The 14,723-nt window shown below is 43.6% G+C and overlaps 1 long non-coding RNA gene across 1 annotated transcript in view; it reads left to right on the top strand.

Annotated features, from left to right (window-relative positions):
• Positions 1-5,733: 5,733 nt before the first annotated feature.
• The window catches only part of LOC142500954 (uncharacterized), a 90,502-nt gene continuing 81,512 nt past the window's right edge, over positions 5,734-14,723 (top strand). The window contains exon 1 of the long non-coding RNA XR_012803371.1: positions 5,734-5,922. This is a non-coding gene — a long non-coding RNA (uncharacterized LOC142500954). The remainder of the gene's footprint in view (positions 5,923-14,723) is intronic.

Below are 14,723 nucleotides of genomic sequence, written 5' to 3'. Positions count from 1 at the left end.
ATAACATGTAGAACAATCACAACTCCATTATAATCCGACTAGTGGACTAGGGTCCCCACGAGCAATGTAGTAAGAGACCTCACAATAAAGTGACCCAACATATTTTGTATCGGAATGGAGAATAAGCAGGTGATATAAATAACTCACTCTTAGTTGTATGTGTCCTTAAGACTCTCCAGTCTTCATCCACAGCAGGGGGTGTGCTTCCGTTTTTTCTGGGGTGCTGGTAAGCAGCGAGTGGACAGCAGCGCGCTTCTGGGGGGTATTTAAACAGCTAGGTGAGTACCTTTTAGTCACCTTGAAAAAGAGCTTGCGCTCGAAACGCATTGGTGGGGGGCCCTGTACCCCGTAATGCTGCTGTTATTTTTGTAGTTTCCATTAAATTTATTTTTTAATGGGCACACGCTCCCTTGGATATCCTTCATTTATTTTTTGTTTCCTGAGTTATTGGTGCCTGCTTTTTCCTACTGTTTCTCTTGCCACCGACCTACAGAGACTCTTTAAGATGAGACCCTCCTACCGGAGACCACCCAACGCAGAGGCGGACGGTGACGTTGCTGGATCAGCGGATCCCCATCGTTAAGTCGGCCGCACAGAGTACTGGAGTACTCGGCAGGTACCTCACAAAGTGCACCAACAACTCATAGCGCTACTCCCTATACTGTTGGGTGGGCCCGGACATTGGGGAAAAGGACATCAGGGTATTGGTACCTAGCATCTAATCTACTTTGGGGACACTCCTTGGTGGTACAGAGTTGGGGTTGTTATACGGTGTGGTACAGGGTACTGTTTATGTTTTATAGTAAACGTTGGTATTATATATACAGACGTGTGTGTATATTACTGGTATTGTTCCTGGGAGGGGCTTATCCTGCTGCGTCAGGATCCCTTTCAGGTGGAGGCGCTGCACCGAGGTGGACATTTGAACACCCCAGGCTCCCAGTGGCGGAGGCTCTGGCTTTCTGTGAGCCAACAGGTAACGGCAGTACCGGTAGACTCTTTATTAAGGGGAAAGAGAGCACACTAGCAATGTGAACAATTGTCTCCCACAAATATGAAGGGGCTTTCAGAAAGTTTTCGTTCATTAATAAAAGGATTTATACTGAATGGAATTTGCATTGTTTTCCAAAACTTGTTTGAGATTAAACTAGACTAATTTTGCTAGAGAAATGGATCTAACCAATTAATCTTTGCGAGTGTGATTTTTAATGCACCCTATGCCCTCCATCTGGTAAAGAATCTACCTGAGATTCACAATGACATAGAAAGGGACTCATTAGTGCAAACAAAATTGTAATACATGGGTTCCTTTAAACATTTGACCTAGCGATCTTCAGTTATTTTTCTAATTATTCTTCCATTTCTTAGGCAGCCAGCCAAAGTTTTCCCAGGTGCTTACAAAGTTAATAGGGGTGTTGAAGTAAGAATTTAAGGTCAATGTATGTTGTTCAGAGCTCATTTTTATTTACAACCTTTTCCATGAAATTTCCTGTGTAGTCCTGTATGCTACTGAACTTTCTGCTTATGCATACAAATAAAGAACTCTCATTTCACAGAAATCCACATCATTGTTGCAATTTACGTGTGAGAAAGATTCAAGTTACAATGCAGGCTATTAAAATATGATTTCTTTATGGATGCCACCAAATGACATCATGACTGACTATTAAGTGTTTATTCAGCTTGCTTGCTAGAGATTATGCTTTAAGGCGTTACTCATACTTGGTATAGATCTGTTGCAGCTTGTGATACCAACATGACAGTTCTTCATACAAGAAATTATAGAATAGGGAGCTTCCTAAATCTCGCAGATGTCTTCTTTAACTGCACAGGAATCTTAACAACTTCAGTGCTGGAGAGATTGAAGTGTAGAAATCAAAACTAAAAAAAAAAGAGACCCGCAGGGGCCTATTCTCGTAGCTCCGACATGGTCAGTGCCAAACCGCGCAGTTTGGCATGTTCAGAAGTAGCGGGTTGAAATGTGAAAAAAAAATCTATTCTCTATTGTAAATCGCAATTTCTAAAAAATTAAAGTTGATAAAACCGGCCGTATTGTATTTGCTTTAGAAGCAGAATGACCGGAGGTGGGGCTAACTCCGTCCCCGGTCTGACATATGGCTTTTGCTCTGTCAGCAAAACCCATATTTCAGGCTCTGGGTTTAACTCGCAATACCAAGCTCGTGATCCTTGAGGTGGCGTAAAACAAAATGTGAGTTTTTAGCAGCAGTTTCCCTAATGGAGCTACGAGTATTGCAGTTGTCTTAAAAAAAATGTGAGTTGGAGGCTGCCCCACTCCACCCCCCTCCCCGAGTCTGTCTGAGTGCCCCAGAGCAGCCCCCACTCTCTCCCCCGGTGGAGCTGTGTCCTGCTCGGCGGAGGTACAGGGACACAGGGGTGTTGGCAGCTGAATGAGGGGACTCGGCGGCTCACTGGAGGGTGGGGGGTGGGGGAGGGCTACGGTGCTGGTGGGAATGCGGTGCTGCGGGGAATGCGGTGCTGCGGAGCTGTTGGGGACTCAGCGTGCTCAACCCCCACACTCCTCCGCAATACCGGAGCAGCCCCCCCTCCCTCTCTCCTCCCCCCGGCGGAGTCACAGCGCCCAGATCTCGGGGAGAGAGAGGTGTGTGTGTGTGTGTCCAGCGGTGACTCCTCCTGGTGGAAGCTGGCAACACTGACGGCCTCTTCTGTCAGGAGTGATGTCACTTCTGTCACCACTTACTTCCGTCTCCAATCAACTGCATTCACGCCGCTAAAGAAGTTTCACTTCAATAAACAATTCCAAGTCAATGTGGCTAAATAAACAGCTAGGAATGGAAAGAAAAAGGCATGGATTTTAGATTGCTAAAGTCAGAAGTGAGGGAAATAACATTTGAATATTAAGGAATGCAGCTAAAGTTGCAAAAGAGCAATCAGTGATTAGCAAAAATTGAATATGTAAAAAGGCTTGCAATGGAAAGTAAGGCAAATCTTAAAACAGTTATTGAAGTACATTAATAACAAAAAGACTAGAAGAGAGAAAATAGTGTGAGCTAGGCAGGCAAATTATTGGGATTAGAAGGCGGCATAGATAATAAACACATTACTTCCCTCTGTATATACTGTACCAAGGAATAGAGAGATGTGTGAACTTCCCGCCAAGTTCGCGAGCCATACACAAAAATAATTCCACAGCCTGAAATATGTTTTTTTTGTAAGAGCTAAAACCCTATTTCAGGGTCTGCATGGTTTTTGGATCTAGATTTGCTGATTTAAGTAGAAATAGCTGTGTTAACAGTGAGGGCAGTAAAAGTATGACATTTACTACCAATGGAGACTGTGATGGCAGATACAATAGATCAGGCCTGCACAACTCTAGTCCTCGAGGGCCGCAAACAGGCCAGGTTTTCAGGATATCCCTTCTTCAGCACAGCTGGCTCAATTAGTGGCTCAGTATGACTGAGCCACTAATTGAGCCAGCTGTGCTGACGTAGGGATATCCTTAAAAATCTGGCCTGTTTGCGGCCCTCGAGAACTGAGCTGTGCAGGCCTGCAATAGATATTTTTAAGAAATGGTTAGACATATTTTTAGAAAGGAATGGTACAGTATATACCAAAGGGATATACCAAATAAGTTAAACATAGATGTTTATCCAGGAAGAAATCTGATTGTAAGTACTGGAGACAGGAATAATTTCTTTCCCCTTATGAAATATAATTGGCAAATGTTTCACTGGGGTTTTTTGTTTGCCGTCCTCTGGATTAATGTAAATACTACTATAGGATGAATATCTCAGCTGACTAAATTTAACATATATTAGGTTGAACTTGACGAATGGATGTCTTTTGTCAACCTCCTCTACTATGTAACTATGTAACCTACAAGAAATATGCATTGTATTCTTTATCAATGAATACTTCTGATTTTCTTGAAAGAACAAGACAATGCAAATGCATAGATATAATTACAATGCATGATAATAAATAGTTTAACGAAAACAGACTCCTAGTTTTCTTGTATTCACCAGAACATACTACTGTATTTCTGGAAGACAAAATCAAGGCTAAATTATTGGTTTGAAATAAATTGGGTTAGTATACTAACTCTTCATAGAATCGATGGTTAAATAAATGCTCCATATTTGCAAACCGGAAAAGTCACCATAAAGACACAACAAAGTGATCTAGAAAAGTGCACTTGTCTTAAGTTTCTTGACACAGGGGAATACTGAATGAAACATGGGTGCAACTGCTGTTCAGCCTCAACCTCCAGCAACACAATCAACATACATTAAACTTCTCTGGGATTTGAAAATCCGCCGCCCCTAGGGACTTACATGTGGTGGCTGCCACCCTCCTTCTTCATTATGTCATTTGACACTGCGACGTTGCGTTGCCATGGCAACGAGGCGCTGTCTGACATCCACGGCGTCATTTGACACTGCGGTTCAGGAGGAGGATGCGCCACCACATATTCTATAAATGCCTTCCCATTAGGCCCGATAGACGTGAGAGCGCGGCAAAAGTATATGGGGCTCAGTCGAAGCCCTGATTTTGCCACCTGTGCTGAAGCTCAGACTGGTTGAGCCACCTGCTCTGAAGCTGGGACTGATTCAGCCACCTGTGCTGAAGCAGGGATATCTTGAAAACCTGACCTGGGGGGGGGGGGGGGTTGTCTTGAGGACTGGAGGCTTACTGTATATTTAAATAACATAAGACATAGTTGATTTTAAATTGAAAACTTGACTGAGCAGTATTACAGTATCTCTATTCCTTTACTGTCTTCTGAAGCGTTTCATTTGCATGTCAAATTATTTACCATCACCTGTAACGGCAACCCACTGAGGATGCCAGGTTTTCAATGGCCCTGTACAAGGTGAAAGTGTGACACTTTGGGCCCTGAAGTGTTTTTCCTTCTTTTAAGATAATGAAGCTTAATATGCTTCTGATATATTGGGAAGCAAGGGCCAGATGGCACCACAGCAGCCGTGAGATATTGTGAGACACTCAGAAACTATACGTGAATATATTTTAGGACCTAGTCTTTAATCCCCCCCACATTGAAGTGGTTACGTGATTCCATTTAAGCAAAAACTTATTTCACCAAAGATTGTAGACTTATTTGATGTATAAATGGGAAACAAATTATATATATGCTTTTAAAGAGACACCGCCCTAGGGTGCATTGCAATCTAACTGATTAAATCAAACAATGTTTAAATAAAAAATCCTAATACATAACATATAAGACAGGTGATTACTAGCATCCTATTGTAAATGGTGTTCTATTGTTGAGCTGAAGCTTAATCTAGTGAGATAAACATGCAATATAAAATAATTAAAATACATAAAAATTATGATAAAAGAAAAAATGTCCAAACCACACAATAAAGTCCAGTCACAGTGACCTATTAAAGTGAACCTGCCTATATAATCTCTGGATCTTGGCAGCCTTCTTCTTGGGCACAACAAACTCCCTCCACGTGACCTAAACAGAAAAAAAAAAAAGAAAAAGCGCAGATCCCGGTGTGATAACGTATAAAAAGATTTAATACACCTTGGACATTTACAATTGAACACTCACAAGCATCCGTTTAAATTGCGCGTTGTATGAGAACAATCTCATGCCCCAACATGCTCCTCTGGGACGCTGGTCCTCTGGGACGCTGCTCCGCTCCAACCACGCTGGCAAAACTTTCCCTCTGCGTGGTGTCACCTTGTAAAGTGTCCTCCGGCAACACACAGCTCTGATCTCAAGATCCTGTGCAGAGGGGTTTCCTGGTTCTCTCTGCATGCAGCTGCAATTTACTCCGGCGTCTTTCAGCTTACAAGCAACTCCTCACTGCAACTGTTCTCAATGAACACGTGACACAAGTATATATATATTTGTATATATACACATCAATCAAACCTCCGATGTGCAGAAAGAGGCACAGCACTGATTAGGTATGTGATATATTGTATTCCCAAATATAACCTATTGTAACCTCCTGCTGTCCGGCCTTCCTACCTCTCACCTGTCTCCCCTACAATCTATGCTAAAAGCTGCTGCTAGAATCACTCTACTCTTTCATAAATCTGTTTCAGCGTCTCCCCTGCTCAGTAGCGGATTTCCCATTAGTCCCGATAGGCCCAGGCCTAGCGCGCCCACATTTGGGGGCAGCAAATTTCCCTTTGTTTTTCCCCCCTTATACAGAGGCCACGCTTCTTCCCCACAAATTGCCGGGGGAGAGTGTGGGCCTCTGTAAAGTTCTTACCTTCTCCTTCATGCCGCCCTGTTCCTTCAGCGTTGCGCCGTCAAATGACGCTGCAACGTCACATGGCATCACGTTGCCATGGCAATGTGAGGTCGCAGCGTGATTTGACGTTGTGACACTGAAGAAGGAGGAGGCGGCCCGGGCAGCACCAAGGTAAGTGCCTATGGGCAGAGGATTTGTGAACCCGCCACTGTTTGTGCTGTAATCCCTCTCCTGGCTTCCTATCAAATTCCGTATTAGGCCTTGATTATACCAAGTGCTGCAGGGCAGCAGCGCTATTCTGTGACGTCAAATCAGCACTGCCGCCGGGCAGCATCTTAATTATACCAGGGAGACAGGGCAGAGGAGGCTTGGAGGCGTGACAGAGTGACAGAGCTGTGGCCGTGAGTGGTTCGCCCTCATTGGCTGAACCGCTCACGTGACACGTCCGTCGCCAGAATTTTTTTTTTAATTATTATTTTCCCCAGCTGTCCGCTTTGCAGTTTGGATTTATGCTACTTGTTTTGGCGCCACACGGCACAGCTACACACGACGCCATGTGCGTTTTTGGGTATAATAACGGCCTAACTTACAAAATTCTTCTGATCTATAGGCTACACACTCCTCTTCCCCATCTTACAGCTCAGCCCTATTTTCTCACCATACACCTGCTCGCCTTTGGCGTTTTGCTCAAAGATGTCTTCTTTCTACCTCTTTTTCATTTGAAGCCCAAAACCTTTCATAGTTACTGCCCCACCCCTCTGGAATGCCCTTCCCCATAATATGCGACAAGCACCCTCTTTCTTCACCTTAAAGGTCTGTCTTAAGACACAGCTCTTTAACGAAGCATATGGGTAGTTAGTTCCCTTGGCTAGTAATATACATCTCATACACACTTACCATGACCCCTTGCATACACACTTACCAGAACAACCTCCTACTTGTCTCTATACATTTTCTCTTACCACTTAGATTGTAAGCTCTTCAGGGCAGGGACTCCTTTTCCTAATGTTTATTTTTATGTCTAAAGCGCTATTATGTCTCCTATTATTATGTCACGTGTATTACTGCAGTAAGGTGCTAAGAACATGAATGGCGCCATACAACTAAAACTATATACATACATACTGTAAAAGTTTTAACAGGGCCGGCCTTAAGGCAAGGCGAGCAAGGCAGTTGCCTTGGGCCCGTGCCTTCGGGGGGCCCCACGCTACCTCATCTCCATCTTCCTGTCAGCGCCAGGATCCAAATTCGGCCCGACCTGAGAGGGAAGAGCTGGAGGAGGCAACGCAGCATCACATATCGCTGTGACGTAATGATGTCGCAATGCTGCCAGAGGAGGGGTGATGCTGGCTGGAGGAGGGGCCCCACTGTCAGCTTGCTGCCTTGGCCCCGGAAGAGGTAAGGCTGGTCCTGCATACATACCCAAGTTGAGGGGTGCTCAACTAAAGTCCTCAAGCCCCCGCCCCCCCAACAGTGAGGTTTTCAGGATATCCCTGCTTCAGCATAGGTGACTCAGAGGCTCAATCAAAGACTGAATCACCTGTTCTGAAGCAGGGACTGATTTAGCCACCTGTGCTGAAGCAGGGATATCCTGAAGACATGTTGGGGTGTCTTGAGGACTGGAGTTGAGCCCCCCTGCACTATAGAAATTTCATTAGTGTGGGTACAGTGATCAAAATGGGCACTAGAGGGGTCTCTGTAAACTAGTACACAAATTAAGTACTGTATAATAAATAAAGTCCATCAAGTGAGAAAAGCTCCATAAGGAGCTGAAATGTTGATATGGTGAGTGCTTGTCCCATGGACACACACCTATGTATATATATGTATATATATATATATATATATATATATATATATATATATATATATATATATATATTTACACACACACAGTGGTCGACAAATCACCAAAAAATCTACTCGCCACCTAGTACCACACGTGTGCTGCTTGGGCCAATAGGAGCTCGTCACGATGTTAAATCCACTCGCCCGGGGCGTGCAGATGTATAGATTTGTTGAACACTTTTAATATATATATATATTTATATATATATCCACCACCCAGAAGTGAAATCAAGGGTAAAATCCTGCTGAACCAGGGGGCCGCAGTTGGGGGGGGGGGGAGGGGGGAGGAGGTAATTGGTGTGTGTGTGTGTGTGTGTGTAACCCTTCTTGTCCAGCTCTAAAGAAGTTTACACTGAGTTGAACTATTTACATGGCAATGCTCAGTCTCTCAGACCTGTTCAGGGTGCTGTGCCGGTGCAGGCTGAGCGTGAATAAGCAGATAGAATAAGGATTTGCACCGGGAACTTTTATATTACAAACAAGAGCTTTATTCATATCCATTGATAATGCTCACCATACAAAATGTACTTCACTTCAGACATTAACTTAAGACAAACACTATGGTTACTCTGTGCTTCTTCCCCTGGTAGCTCTCACTCCTACGCTGGGTAGGTACTTGGGCTTGTTTCTCTTTGTACTGGTTAGACCAGGGGTGCGCAAACTTTGTGTGCTGCGCCCTCCCTGCCTTCCATCCCCTGTGCTCGCGCCCGCCCCTCCCTTACCTAAAATCCGGCGTCAAATGGCGCGCAGGGTCATGTGACGTCACTTGACCCGCAGCATCATTTAACTTGCGTTACCATGGTGACGCATTGCCGAAGACAAGGTAGGAGACACTGCAGTGGCCTCACGCGATCCCCCGGCACTTAATTTAAATGCCGAAGGGCAGAGCGCGGGGCCTCTGCAACCACCGAGCCCCCCCCGTCCCTGAAAAAGGAGAGGAGAGAATCCAGTCTAGCAAGGAATGGTTGTGAGATTTCAGGTTTGTCCGTGTGGGTTGGGAAATGAGTTGCGTTAGGTTAAGTGACTTGAGTTGTATCTGGATTTTGTGTTATTTAGAGTCGAGCCAATTGTAGTTGAAATCCCCAAGAACTAGCAGCTCACTCTTCTCATTCAGAGAGGAAATGGGGCCAAGAAACTGGGTAATATCAGACAGAGACTGTAGAGGGCACGTTCCTGAACTGAAAACAATAAATAGTGACAGGATGTCCTTAATACACATACTGTAACTACACACTTATTTACACGACTCACATGAGGCCCTCTACCTGAAACTCCAATGAATCTGCTTCTAGAACATTTATTTATCTATAAAATGTTTTACCAGGAAGTACTACTTTGAGAGTTACCTCTCGTTTTCAAGTATGTCCTGGGCATAGAATTATAACAATACATGGTTACATTAAATGAACAGTTATACAGTACAGTCAATACACAGACATTTCATGGACAGTTGAGTTGGAAAATTGGGTACAGGGGATAAAAGGGCTGGTGAGTTTCAGATTCAAATAGAGCAGCTTTAACATCACCAAACGGCTCACACCCTTTGGCTGCTCCACAGGCTGTCCACGTTTGGGGCAACGCAGATGTAGACTGAAGGGGTTCAATTGGGTGGAGCTATACATACCCTTCTATCTCCCTATGGTGACATCACTGCTCACCATCTAAGCAAAACAGTGAAAATATTGGGTGCGCCTACACATACTGTACAAATAGTGACGTGTTATATTCAAGTGACAATATTATACACAGTAGTTTTAGTGATAAATATGTGACTTTAAAAAATAAATAATGTGACGAGTGCACAGTGAAAAAAATATAACAATGAACATTTGCAACTCCCTGATCAAACCCACTGGTAGGGACTCCCCTCGTAGGTCCATATGGACTCTGGATTTCTGCAAAACTCCATGGGGAGCATGGGATGAATGCATAAAAAAGAAGGAAAAAACACAAGTGCCGATGTTTTCAGTTCAGTGACTAGATGCAAATTGTGGCTCTTATGTCTTGCCTACTTATTACTTCTCACCAGACATCCTACATCACACGAGGGGTGTGGGCAATACAGAGTGATCCCACCCAGTTAACATTTGCAACTCCCTGATCAAACCCACTGGTAGGGACTCCCCTCGTAGGTCCATATGGATTCTGGATTTCTGCAAAACTCCATGGGGAGCATGGGATGAATGCATAAAAAAGAAGGAAAAAACACAAGTGCCGATGTTTTCAGTTCAGTGACTAGATGCAAATTGTGGCTCTTATGTCTTGCCTACTTATTACTTCTCACCAGACATCCTACATCACACGAGGGGTGTGGGCAATTCAGAGTGATCCCACCCAGTTAACCCATTAAGGCTCTTAACCCGATAGTAGTCCCTAGAGGGGATGTATATATATATACAATTTATTTCTTTTTCTCACTGATATTTACCATTATTTGATGGACAATATTAGCACATAATAAAAAAACGTTTGCACTTTTTGTATTGTGGTCTTTTTATCAGCATACAAAAATATTGTACTGTAAATGCTTTAAATCCATTGCTATTTATTTTGAAAACACACATTGCAACACAGAACAAAGGAATCGCAAAAGAAAGAAAAGATGAAATAGCAAAATTGATGGTCTTCATGGTAGATTAGAATGACTGGCGGTGTGCTGCTGTGCCTTCTTGGAACATATTTGGTATCTAATATTAATAAATGCATTGAAACAGGATCATTTTCTCTGAGTGACATAAAAGTCAGTGACAGGCTGACTGGACCTAGGTCCTTGATTTTCATCATCTGGTCACATTCTTCTTTACATGTTTCTGTAATTATAAACAGATTTTAAATAAAGGAAACAGCTCTTTCCTTTTCATAACACCTCCAAGCTGACAATATTGATACCTTTAGGGACTGCTATATCCAGACTGCTCACATTTCAGCTCAGATTACTTGGTCTTATGTACTGTTTGTCCACTGGGACTATATACAGACATTTCAACTTGCAGAAAGCTTCTAAAACAATGTGAATATTTTTCTATTCATTGATCATTTTTAGCTGCTTTACTAAACCAAAACTTGCACTCAACCTGCTATTTCACATATTTACTGGATTTATTTTATTATAAGATGTTAAACATGATTTTTATTTAGGTTTTTCAAGCGGCAACTGTGAACTTCACCAGCTTATCAAAATAAGCTTTGCACCGTTCTTTTTCGTATATGTACGAATATATATATATATATATATATATATATATATATATATATATATATATATATATATATATATATATATTATATATATATATATATTATATATCTCAATGGACATGTTCTCAGGTATGTTGACAGATTGCTCACATGTCCCTTTGCACATGTAACATAGCCTTATCCTACAACAGTGGTCCTCAACTCCAGTTCAACCCCCAACGGGTCGCGTTTTCAGGATATCCCTGCTTCAGCACATGTGGCTCAATCAATCAGTCTCTGCTTCAGTACAGGTGGTTCAATCAGTGTCTCAGTATTTGACTGAGCCAATGATTGAGCCACCTGTCCTGAAGCTGGGATATTCTTAAAAGCTGACCTGTTGTGGGGTCTTGCGGACTGGTGCTCAGCACCCCTGTCCTACAACACCGTGACCTATAACTACTTAAGTGAATAAGGCATTAACTTAGGAAAAATAAGTCCGCTATTGTTATACCTGTAGGTAACGTCCTTTTTTCTGTGCCCCGATTTAACAGGGCATAGAGATATTAGGCCAAAGTGTTCATTAGCACAGCCTTAGGATTTCCATCTGTGGCATATTTCATATAAATATATGAAATCATTGGGATCCTTTCATTATTTGATTTTTTTTTTTTTTTTTACTAAAGGAGTAAGTTGTTAAGAAGTGTGATAATATTGTAGTTTGTAGCTCCACAATTGGGCCCTACTCCACGTTTTTCATTTAAATTGTGGACTTTTATCCTGGAGGAAAGAAAGGCAATCAGATCAAAATAAAAACAGATCATTTCACTTTATGTATCGTCTTACTGTTGGCCACTGCCGTAACTCAACATTTTTGCATCTTTCAACCATGCTTATCCTAAAAAAAAGGTGTTTCCACCTGAAATGAAGAATTTACATTCACCTTGGTACCATATGTAACATTTATTTAATTTTCGTGTATGTTAGACCAGGGGCGCTCAACTCCAGTCCTCAAGCTCCCCCCCAATAGGTCTGGTTTTCAAGATATCCCTGCGTTAGCACAGGTGGCTCAATCAGTCCCTGCTTCAGCACAGGTGACTCAATCAGAGGCTCTGTCTTCGACTGAGTCTCTGATTCAGCCACCAGTGCTAAAGCAGGGATATCCTGAAAACCTGACCTGTTGGGGGGACTTGAGTAGAGCTCCCACGTGTTAGACCACGACTCATGCAAACTTTGCTAAGGTTGTGGATTTCACAGTAAATATGTTTTTATACAAAGGAAGCAAATATATCCCTATAGATAATCTCCCTTCGGTATGTAAATTGCAGATCATCATTGCACAAGTAAGAAGGATATATAATATTGTTGTTAGCTTTCCCTGCTGGATTAAATAGCTTTTACTAGAGTTTTCTGTGTTGGCCTATGTATGAAAGAGCAAATTTCTTGTTCTGCCAAGAAGTTGATAAAGAAATGTAGGGTTCTAAAATGGGTTTCTAGGCAGCTTTTCCAAAAATACTGGACACAATGGTGACCGGTGCAACACGCTCGAGACACACACACACACACTTCTCCATGCTGTTTCCTCCACTCCTTGGCCCCACCCGAGGCTCCTGACACCTCCCCACCCCCAGGCTCCTGATTGGCTGCATTACACAGCATTATCCAATCAGGATGGATGAAGCTGCCCTGCCCCCTAGCAACAGCCTTGCTCGGGGAAATCCTGCTGCCCCCTGAAGCCGGTCAGGTCACATTGTCCGAGAGGTAATACTGGACGCATACATGTCTAGTACTGTACTAATTAGTACCTCAATTTTTTTACTGGACAGCGTGTCCAAATACCGGACAGTCTGGTTCAATACTGGACACCTGGGAACCCTACGTAGTTCTAAAGGTCTAAAAGATACAGGGCCATATTTACAACCCATTTAAGTTGCCTTATACGTTCATTTCATTTGAATGGGACAAAAAGTGTCTTACTTTATCTTATGCCGCTTAGTAAAAAATCCCTCACAGTCCCGCCAAGCAAATTAATGGGGTTACATAATGGCTTCAATCATTTGTAATCATTTTTCAAAGTACTTGGAACATGAAAACCTTAAACTGGAAAAAATTTCACTTCCTTTAGCTATTCCTTGAAACTGTAGTTATACTATTTTTAGTATTTTCGGCAAACCCCGCGCCCCCCCCCCCCCCTTCTTTCCATTCACCTACTTAAGGCCAAATTCTATATAATCCAAAGCGGCCGTTTGAACTGTTTTTTCCCGAAAATCCCCATTGAAGTGAATGAGGATTTTCAGCTGACAACGTCCCAAACAGACACGTCAAACAATATATCATATAATATGCCCCTTAGACCAGCGATGCGCAAAGTGGGTGGCGCGCCCCCTAGGAGGGGCGCAAGATTCGCTGCGAGGGGCACAAGATTTGCTGTCGGGGGGTGCGGGGTTTACAGAGGCCCCGCGCGCTTCCTGAAGGCATTCCAATTAATGCCGGGGGAGATGCAAGGCCTCTATAAACTTCTTCTTACCTTGATTCAGACGGCTCCTGGTGACGCGTCGCCATGGCAGAGTGGCGTCAAATAACGCAGCGGGTTCATGTGATGTCGTGTTGCCATGGAAACGTGACGTCATGACGCCAGGATGTCTGAGTCAAGGAACATGGGGGGCACAAGGAGAGGGGGACAGCCGGCAGGGGGGCGCAGGGGAAAAAGATTGCGCTCCCCTGCCTTAGGCTGCGGTCCCAGTAACAGCCTGTGCGCACGGCGTGGCGTGCACTGTGCGTGTAAGCACCGCCCCTCAATGGAGCTGCGCCCAGTACGCACCATCACGCAGAAGGTTCTGCCGCACCATGCTGCAAGGTTTTTCCCAACTCAATCAAATTGAGTTTACTCCTAGCGACGGAGACGTGGCCACGCCCCCACCGCCGGTTCACCCAACGAGGGCCAACCAGCCGCGTGACGTAATGGCCACGCCCCCGCAAATCCCAGACCACGCCCCCTCCCGTCGCAAGATTCTCCTCTCCCTCACAGACCGCAGATCTCGGTTAGCGCTGTGCACGTTCCGACCCCCCCCCCCCGCCGGGCGCGCGTGTCACAGACATTACTGGGACCGCAGCCTTAGACCTCAAGTAGGATGATAGCATCCTTAGTTACAGTATAGTGATGTTCCTTTTGGGAAATTGGGATTACTAGGGCAGTGGCAGAGGAAACAGATGAGAAATAATTTTGTTTCACAGAAAACAAAAAGAACAATAATTTCTATAAATATCAGTATGTTTCTTTAAGAAGATAAATGATTCAAGTTGTGTAAGAAATCGTTCAGTTTTCTGAGCCAAGTGAGGCTTCCTATTCTGCCATACATTCTAATTTAGGGTCTGCAATATTGTATACTCACTGTATTATATATTCATGTGGCCTTAGTGACTACTATAATAACAATGGTCACACTCACACATTGATACAGGATCCACACCGACTCTTGCAACTAC

This window comes from Ascaphus truei, chromosome 8 (assembly GCF_040206685.1).
Source record: "Ascaphus truei isolate aAscTru1 chromosome 8, aAscTru1.hap1, whole genome shotgun sequence".
In the NCBI taxonomy this organism is placed as follows: domain Eukaryota; kingdom Metazoa; phylum Chordata; class Amphibia; order Anura; family Ascaphidae; genus Ascaphus; species Ascaphus truei.
Note: the sequence above shows the minus strand (reverse complement) of the source record. Positions and strands in the feature narration are given on the sequence as shown.